Consider the following 10,043-nt stretch of genomic DNA (forward strand, 5'->3'; position numbering starts at 1 on the left):
AGAATTGAGTCTTATGAATCTACAACCACATTTAATATAGTAAAATGGTAAAAGAAACCCATGTTTGGAGAAAAAAAAATTATACATAGATCAACACCCTTGCCAATTGAAATCATGTTAGACTTGTGCAAAAAAAGTCTATATCACTACCGAAAAATATTTAACCATGTTCTTTCTCTAATGACATCACTATAGCACCAATGATGGTCTTAAGAGAAACAAAAAATAAACAGATAAAATGAATATAACTTAGGGATTTGAGAGCTTTTTGAGTCATTTGGATTTGGGCCCTTATCCAATTATAAAACCAAAGCTAACAAAACTTTATTTTTAAGCCCTTAAAATTTTCCCACACTATTCTTTTTTAAAAATGACTAACATTCACCAAAATTCTAAGAAAAATATGACTTGTTCAAATTCAGGCAAACATTGGGCAATTTTATTTTTTTAATGAAGTGTATCTTTCATCATAAAGTTTCATCAATTTTTGCAATCAAATGGGTTGGTGCATCTATGCTAATCCTACGATAATCTCATATTTTGACATTGTAATCATCCACACAATTGGCCTAATGGTCTTCTATGGGGTCCATCCTTAAAATTAGCATCAATCACCTTGTTGAATGTTCCAATTGTGTCCAACTTCCCTCTTTTGGTTTCCAACTCATCTAGTAGGCACTCATTCCATTCTAAGCATATTGGTTTTTCCTCTTTGATTCTTTGAACTAAGTAAGCTCAAATAACATTAGGGAATTTAAAACATGGTTTATGATTGTTCATGATCAATCAATTTTGATAACTATATTCAAATTTCCATTAGACTAATTGGTCTAAGGGATACCTAAGACAATTTAGGTTGCAAGGTGCAACTAGCTACCCAATGTATGTGAAAGTTTAGAATGGAGTGAAATAGTTTTATAACCGTCTTGATTTGTGCTATTGCCTCCATGGTTTTCCTTTAGAAGAAAAATTACAAAAAGTTGCAATCAGATACGAATAGAAATTTTTAGGGAAACGTTGCAGTCATGCCCAATGGAAACATAAAAACTAAAAAATATGCCTCAATCGCTTTTTTAAGAGATCTCGAATAGTCTATAACGAAGACCCTCATTTTGTCAAAGTGCTAGCCACTGAAAATAACCCTCATGCTAGGAAATGTAAACAATGAGATTGAGCGAGACTTTAAGATAGAGATTCCTTTTTTTCAAGTTAAAGTTCAAAGGACACATAAAATAGAGACCAGATTATGCATAGAAAAATGAAAAGGAAGCCGACATCAAAACTATAAAGCTAGTATTTATACCCAAAATGGTAAACCCAAAGCTAACATAGATCTTTTTCAAAAGTAGAGATATATAACAGTTGAGAAACTAGTATGTGTTGTGCAGAAAGGAGGAAGCCCTCATTTCAAATAGAAAGAATAAACCTACATATAGAAGCTACCAATGGCAAAAGCCTAATTATGATTTTAACCCTCATTGCAAAATGTGCACAAAGTTGTTCCGGCTAGAAGATAAATAATGAAACACATGCAATAAGCATGTAAACCAGAGTTATGTTGTCATGATTAAAATAATAAAAACCTTATTTTATCATAAAAGACATGGTGTCAAACACAAGGATTCTATCTTTTCCATCCAAGCAACCAATGATGAGAAAGGAATAACAAAGATCATGTAGTCAAAAGAAAAGAATTGAGTCTTATGGATATGCAAACCATATGTAATACAGTAAAATGGTAAAAGAGACCCATGTTTGGAAAAAAAATTTATGCATTGATCAACACCCTTACCAGTTATATTCATGTTAGACTTGCGCAGAAAAGGTTTGGATCACTACCAAAAAAATCTCCAACCATGTTCTTTCTCTAATGGTGGCGCTATAGCAACAATGATGGTCTTAAGAGACACAATAAATAAACAAATAAAATGAATATGACTTAGGGATTTGAGAGCTTTTTGAGTCATTTGGATTTGATCCCTTATCCAATTAAAAAAAACAAAGCTCATAAAACTTTAAAAAACCCTTAAAATTTGCTCGAACTATTTTTTTTAAATGACTGACATTCATCAGAATTCTGGTAAAAATATGGTTCCTTGAAATTTTGTCAAACATTAGGAATATTTAAAAAAAAATTGAAGTATATTAGACAACTCGTCTAATTATGCATCTTTCATCATAAAGTTTCATCAGTTTTGCAATCAAATGGGTTAGTGCATCTATGCTCATCCTGCAATAATCTCATATTTTGACCTTGTAATCATCTTTACAATTGGCCTAATAGTCTTCTATATGGGCCTATCTTTAACATTAGCATCAATCACCTTATTTAATGTTCCAATTGTGTCTAACTTCCCTCTTTTGTTTTCCAACTCATCTAGTGGGCACTCATTCCATTCTAAGCATATTGGTTTTTCCTCTTTGATTCTTTGAACCAAGTAAGCTTGAATATCATTAGGGAATTGAAAACATGGTTTATGATTGTTCATGATCAATCAATTTTGATAACTATATACAAATCTCCATTAGGACTAATTGGTCTGAGGGATACATAAGGCAATTCTTAGGTTGCAAGGTTCAGCTAGCTACCCAATGTATGTGAAAGTTTAGAATTGAGTGAAATGGTTTCTAACCTTCTTGATTTGTGCTACTACCTCCATGGTTTTCCTTTAGAAGAAAAATTAGAAAAAGTTGCAATTAAATATAAATAAAAAAATTTAGGGAAATGTTGCAATCATGCCCAATGGAAACATAAAAACTTAAAAATATGCCTTGATCATTTTTTAAGAGATCTTCAATAGTCTATAATAGAGACCCTTATTTTGTCAAAGCACCAGCCACTGAAAATAATCCCTGTGCTAGGAAATGTAAACAAGGAGATTGAATGAGATTTTATGACAAAGAGACTCATTTTTTTAAGTTAAAGTTCAAAGGACGCATAAAATAGAGCCTAGATTATGCATAGAAAAAAGAAAACGAAACCAACATCAAAATTAGAAAGCCAAATTTATACCCTATTACACTTGTATTTTTCTTCACCCTTAAAGTCAATTTCTTAAGTCTTGGGAGTGCCTAGGTTGAAGTTGAAGTTTAACCTTTGAGTCAATTCAAGTTCAAGTTCAAGTTTTGTCACTAGTGCGAAATGTTAAAAGTAGGCCGGTCATTCTCCTAGTCGTCAGCCTTTATATTCACATATGGGAAAGTTGAAGTTGAAGTTGAACCTTCGGGTCAATTTAAGTTCAACTTCAAGTTCAAAATTCAAAATCGGTTCAGTTCAACTTCAAGTTCAAAATTTGAAAGGTCATTTTGTTATGCATAAAATACAAAGTAGATGTGATATTATAAGTTGCTCGAAAGTCCAAGATCCAAGGCCAGAAGAGGGTGGTGGATAATGAGATGTACAACAAGGAAACTCCAACATGTGATTCATGTGCAGGTATTGGTGTATATATTGTTATAAGTTTTTATATAGCCTATAACCATAGATTTCTGTCAGTATAAAAAATAACAGTCACAATGTGGGGGGCATAACTTTTAGCTCCACCATTGGATCTTATTGAATTTTGGATATGTTGTCCACAATCAAGTTTTCTCAATCTGTACCAAAGCAATCAAGTTTTCTCAATCTGTACCAAAGCGATCTTCAAAATTTGGCCAAGGTCAAAAGTTACAATGGACTGTATGCAAGTATGGCAACATACGAGCAAATAGAAATGTGTTGCAGTTAGAAAAATAGTCATGTTGTAGGGGCCATAGCTTTTAGTCTAACCATTGGATTGAGCTGAATTTTGGATATGTCTGAGGAAACATAATTATCTAAATTCTCTCCAAGTTGTTTTGTAAAATTCATCACGGATGGAAAGTTATAACTATTTAAGTGCAGTAGTATATAAATTACCAATGACTGTCACTAAGATAAAAACAATGATTTTTTTTTAAAAGCTAAGAGGAATGATAAAGAGTACATTTGAATGATGAATCAGCATAGTAGTGACAGGTGTCCATAAGAAGAAACTTGGAGGAATGTAAGCAATATCATAATGTTTTATTAAATATTATGTTTATCCTTGATGCATTACCCTTCCTCGCTAATAGATAATAGAATACGTCATTCTATTTAAAAAGCATATGAGGACAGAACAAGCGGGTGAATATTTGGAGATGCAAGCAGTTTCAAGAAACAGTTATTCAAACTAAAATAGAACTAACAGAAGGAGAAGATAAATAAACCACAAAATGATGGGTGGAGGGTTCTTCTTTTTCTGGTTTGCAAGTTCTACAGCTGCTACAAGAAAAGGGAGTTCTAGTTTGTAATATGGAAGGGAGAGTTGTTTTATTTTCTGCAAACTGATTGTAATGGAGGGATGGACTAATACTCTTGTTATTTTGTTATGTTTCTGAAATAAAAGGAATATGCATGTATTTGATCCTATGGTTTGTGCATTCATATTCTAGTTTTAAAAGGATCTTGTGGTCTTTTATTTCTTGTTTTAGATACAATCCTACATTATTACATTAGATACGTGATGTACATAATCTTATGGTCCACATGCTTATATTTTGCATAATGATATTTGCAACTCTTCCTGTCTCTTTTGTAATGCGGAAAGTCAAATAGGTGATCATAGGGTTATTTATTTTCTTTCTCTCTTTAGGTGTTAATCTAATAATCGCATTTATTCGATATTAATGGATAAATGTTAGAAAACCCTTCGTGTCTTCAGGTTAAAGACATAATCAATTTGTTGCATTCATTGTATATCTTTTATGAGGGAGTTGTACTTCTCAATTCCGAGGAAGATTATCAATGAAATGATAATCTATCCAATTGTTAGTATATTTTGTTCTTCTTTTAAAGCATATTGAGTCATTGTTTGCATTTCTATCCAAAGGAAAAAACTATTTACTAACATACCCAAAATGGTAAACCCAAATCTAACATAGATCTTTTTCAAAAGTAGAGATATATAAGAGTTGAGAAACCAACATGTGTTGTGCAAAAAGGAGGAAGCCCTCATTTCAAATAGAAAGAATAAACCTACATACAGAAGCTACCAATGGCAAAAGCCTCATTAAGATTTAAAGCCTCATTTCAAAATATGCACATAGTTGTTCCAACCAGAAGATAATTAATGAAACACAGGCAATAAGCACGTAAACCAGAGTTTTTGATTAAGTAAAACAGGTTTTGAAGAGTGCCTGAAACCTTGTACAAGCCTAAAGATTTTCAGTGAGTGCATAAACAAAAGTTACAACAAACAAACACAGAACTAGTCACCCCCCAGTCTAAGGGAAACTTTGGTGACAAAAAGCTAGTCACTAGCCAAAAGAAAAGATCCAGCAAGGAGGCAAGGCCAGATACATCACGATTCGCCCTTTGATTTAGAGCCTCCCTTGCATGATCGAAGATTCATTTCTAAAGGGGGATTAGATGGCCTAGTTTTCTTTCTTTTTACTACATTCTAGCTATCCTCCACCTCAGCTGCCTCAACAATCCAATCCCCAGAAGAAATAGAACAATGGAGCCTAAGGGAATCCGAGAAAACAACAATCTCCCTAGAAGAACCCAAAGCTAGTTGGCCCCCCACTGAAACAAGAGAAAAGTCCATAACAGGAGCGAGGCCAGGAGAGGGTACAGGGTCTTGGCCCCCAATAGGACCAAGAGGAACAAAAAACTCCTTCTCCATCAGAGAATCATTTGCAGAGTACACATCCGCAAACAAAGGTAGAACAAAGGAGGTCTCTAACAAAGGGGCCACAGGAGAGCCAATCAGGACAGCAAATGTGGCAGCCACCAAAGATTCTTGAGGAGAGTCACCATCCCCAACAAAGGGAGCTTTGAGGATAGTGTAATGATCATCTGACACATCCTTCCACCAAGAAGGGGACTTCTTCTGTCTAGGTTTTTCAGAGCAACAAGGTGACCAATCTTGTGGCACTTCCTGCATCGAAAAGGGATATCTTCATAATCAAGACACTAGATCCAAGATCCAATTGGAGAGGCCAAACAAATCTTCGCTAGGAGACCCTTGGAGATGTCGACCTCAACTAGGATCCGAGCATAAGTGGTGCAATAAACATTGGAAGAAGCATAATCCACTAGCAAGAAATCCCCAATTGCCTCCCCCACCGCCTCTAAGACAGAATTCACCCAAAGGTGAAGGGGAAGATTCGGCAACCTGACCCACAAAGAGACCTTGTTAAAGGATTCCGTCAACGGGTCAAAATTCGGGAACCAAGGTTTAGCCATCAAGGGATATTTCTCTTCCCAAGAGAAACCCCGACGAAGAATAGCATTTCTATCTTCAGTTGAATCAAACTTCACAATGAAAAAGCCCCTAACAACTAGGTATATCTAAGTTGTACCTGAGATGAAGGGTTCCCATAGACGACCAATCCATGCATGTAGGTCCAAAAAGGAGGGCCAGAAACCCTTAAAGTGGAAAATAGCGGTAGTAGAGGAGAAACTAACCAACTTTTCAAAGATATCCTCAACAATGTTTGGTTCTAACTCCAATACCAATGATTTGCCAACAGCAACAGGCTCAACAACCCGAACCCTGACCTCGCCTTCGGGCCACCAATGTCGTTTGGGAAGCCCGTCCTCATGACGTCGTGTAGTTTGGCCTCAAAAGTAGCCACATCAGCAAAACAGCCTCGCAAACTAGAGGCCGTAAAACCCTTAGAGGCATAGGGTGAGACCGAATCAACCAAAGCACGAGCACCAACAGGAGAACCCTTCCCATCGACGGTGCCATCCCCCGTAATAGACCCCAGCAAAGGGAAATCATCAACAGCAAAATTGGAAGCCGAAACAGGGAGGAAAGAATCCACGTGCGCGGAAGGTTTCAAATTTCTGCAAGAGCGGGAAGCCATTCAAAACGGAAGAACTTTTTCCAAAAAAATTATTAGCTTGCATGTAAACCAGAGTTATGTTGTCATGATTAAAATAATGAAACCCTTATTTTATTATAAAAGACATGGTGTCAAACACAAGGAATCTCTCTTTTCCATCCAAGCAACCAATGACGAGAGAGGAATAACAAAGATCACGCAGTCAAAAGAAAAGAATTGAGTCTCATGGATATGCAACCATATGTAATATAGTAAAATGGTAAAAGAAACCCATGTTTGGAAAAAGGTTATGCATAGATCAACACCCTTACTAGTTATATTCATGTTAGACTTATGCAGACAAGGTTTGGATCACTACTAAAAAATCCTCAACCATGTTCTTTCTCTAATGGCGACGCTATAGCAACAATGATGGTCTTAAGAGAAATGGTAAGTAAACAGATAAAATGAATATGACTTAGGGATTTGAGAGTTTTTTGAGTCATTTGGATTTGATCCCTGATCCAATTTAAAAACCAAAGCTTAGAAAACTTTTTTTTTAAACCTTAAAATTTTCCTGTGCTATTCTTTTTAAAAATGACTGGTGTTCGTCAAAGTTCCAACAAAAATATGGTTTGTTGAAATTTTATAAATATTGCACAATTATTTTTTTTAAATGAAGTGCATTAGACAATTCATCTAATTATGCATTTTTCATCATAAAGTTTCATTAGTTTTGCAGTCAAATGGGTTAGTGCATCTATGCTCATCCTATGATAATCTCATATTTTGACCTTGTAATCATCCACACAGTTGGCCTAATGGTCTTCTATATGGGGCCGATCATTAAAATTAGCATCAATCACCTTGTTGAATGTTCCAATTGTGTCCAACTGTCCTTTTCTAGTTTCCAACTCATCTAGTGGGCACTCATTCCATTCTAAGCATATTGGTTTTTCCTCTTTGATTCTTTGAACCAAGTAAGCCCAAATACCATTAGGGAATTGAAAACATGGTTTATGATTGTTCATGATCAATAAATTTTGATAACTATATACAAATCTCCATTAGGACTAAGTGGTATGAGGGATACCTAAGACAATTCTTAGGTTGCAAGGTGCAACTAGCTACCCAATGTATGTGAAAGCTTAGAATTGAGTGAAATAGTTTCTAACCTTCTTGATTTGTGCTACTTCCAAAAAGAATAACTAACGAACTTCCAAATTAATAATGAGACATGAATCGAGAATAATTAAAAAATCAAATTTTGAAATTACAATCACAATCTCTATAGCTTATTGTGTAGAATAGTTGTTCAAGACCATGCATGTGACAACCTCCCCTCTAGCCTTCTTTCAATAAGGTGAATCTAATCATGCTTGACACAAATATTGTTTCAAAGAAGTTAATGCACCAATGATGTTTTACAATGTCAAAAAAGTTATTGCAAAACTTGTGAAACCAAATGTCACCAAATCTCTCATGAGTATGCACCCTCACCAAACGTAAAACCCAAAGATGGTATTAGATATATTTTGTGATCCTCCTTGCATCTTTCACAATTGTTGTCAACTAGTCAAGTTCTCCTATGTCCTCCAAAAGGAGGTCAAGGACATGCAACAAGAAATGTCCAAAGAAGAGGGGTGCCTTGCATGGAGGGTTCTATATGCCGCCACATATGCATAATAATTTGCACCACTTTCTCTACTTTCACTTCCATGGCAATGCTCTCCAATATCAATGCCAATTTTCTTTTGCATTTTTCACCTTGCTAAAGGTATCAACCAATTTCAAGAACTCCACATTGTTCTTGCGAACAACCAAAAAATTAATAATGCTACGATGTTTTGCTTCTATAGTATAATACCTCACCATTAGCATTGATAGTTTAACTTTAAACTTCAAGTAAGCATATTAGCCCCAAAAAAAGAAAAGAATAAATAAAATGATGCAAGCAAATTCCTCTTCATTAGAAAGTGAGTAGTCTTTGTTTGGCTCAATGACCACGCGATAACAAGGCATATGGGACATTAACATCTCATGTGATAATGCTTTGATCATCAATGGTGATAAGTCTATATGTCATCTCCCCTTGTTAAAAGTTTCATAAGAATATTAGTGACAATGTATCCATCCACAATTATGATATAATGAACAGGAAAAATAATTTAAATTTAAAAATGAAATCAAGTAGACTATTTACTAACCTCACACAAGAATCCTTGCGAGAAGGGGCCTTGTACCTTTTTCTTAAAACTATCATTGTGTTAACCAAATTTAGCCAATAAAAACTCTCTTCCACATTCAATGTGATGTTGTCAAAGAGCCAAAAATCAGCAAATGTAGTGTATGTTTTCTTATGTGCCTCCCTATTCCATCTAGTGGTCTCTAATGATGGATGTGCTTGTGTTCCAACATACAAAATAACCACATATAGATTGGGTCTCAGATGGTGATGTAGCAACAAGCACTCTACTAGAAGAATCAGAAGTGGTAGGCAAGGGGGTGTTAAGTTTGCAGGCATGTGTATCACAGCAAAAGTTTGTTGTGCTCACTAGTGTTGCTTCTTTGATGTCAATTGAAGCACGTCAAAATTCAACTATCATTACTCTAAAGCTAATGTTGCCCTCTCCCTTTACAATATTATCTTTTAACAACTACAAATGTGGCTTTAATGTCTCTTTTTATCTTTCTATGGTTTTATCACATATCTTGGACTCATGTTTGGGAAAGTTGCTAAGGTGATAGCTGAGGTGGTTTATGTCTCTACGAATTACTTTCTCACATTTAACGCAAATCACTATCATAGGGTCCAATCCTTGATAGGCATACCTCAAGTCCTACATCTATCACCTTTTAAGTGGATGCATATATATCCAAATGGTTCTAGCGATCAATCATTTTGTACTTGTCATTGTTAACTTGCCAATACAAAATGAAAAGACATAATTACTATTTTACTTAAACAATTAAGCAAACTATCTAAATTAGTTTTAATAATTTGAGACAGCATTCAAAGTTTGATTATTATTTTTTAGAACTAAAGATTCTTTAAAAAGATAGTGAAAGATTAAACAAAATTTGTCAAAAATAGTATTAAATCTTGTTCTGACGACACAAAATCATTTTTAACTACTTAAGTATTATTTGTTATTTATCTAGATACAACATAAAATAAGTTAAATATTTATAAAAATAAAAAATAGAAA

The sequence above is a fragment of the Cupressus sempervirens genome, chromosome 3 (genome assembly GCF_028749045.1).
Source record: "Cupressus sempervirens isolate cs-2001-9-10 chromosome 3, ASM2874904v1, whole genome shotgun sequence".
NCBI classification, from domain to species: Eukaryota; Viridiplantae; Streptophyta; class Pinopsida; order Cupressales; family Cupressaceae; genus Cupressus; species Cupressus sempervirens.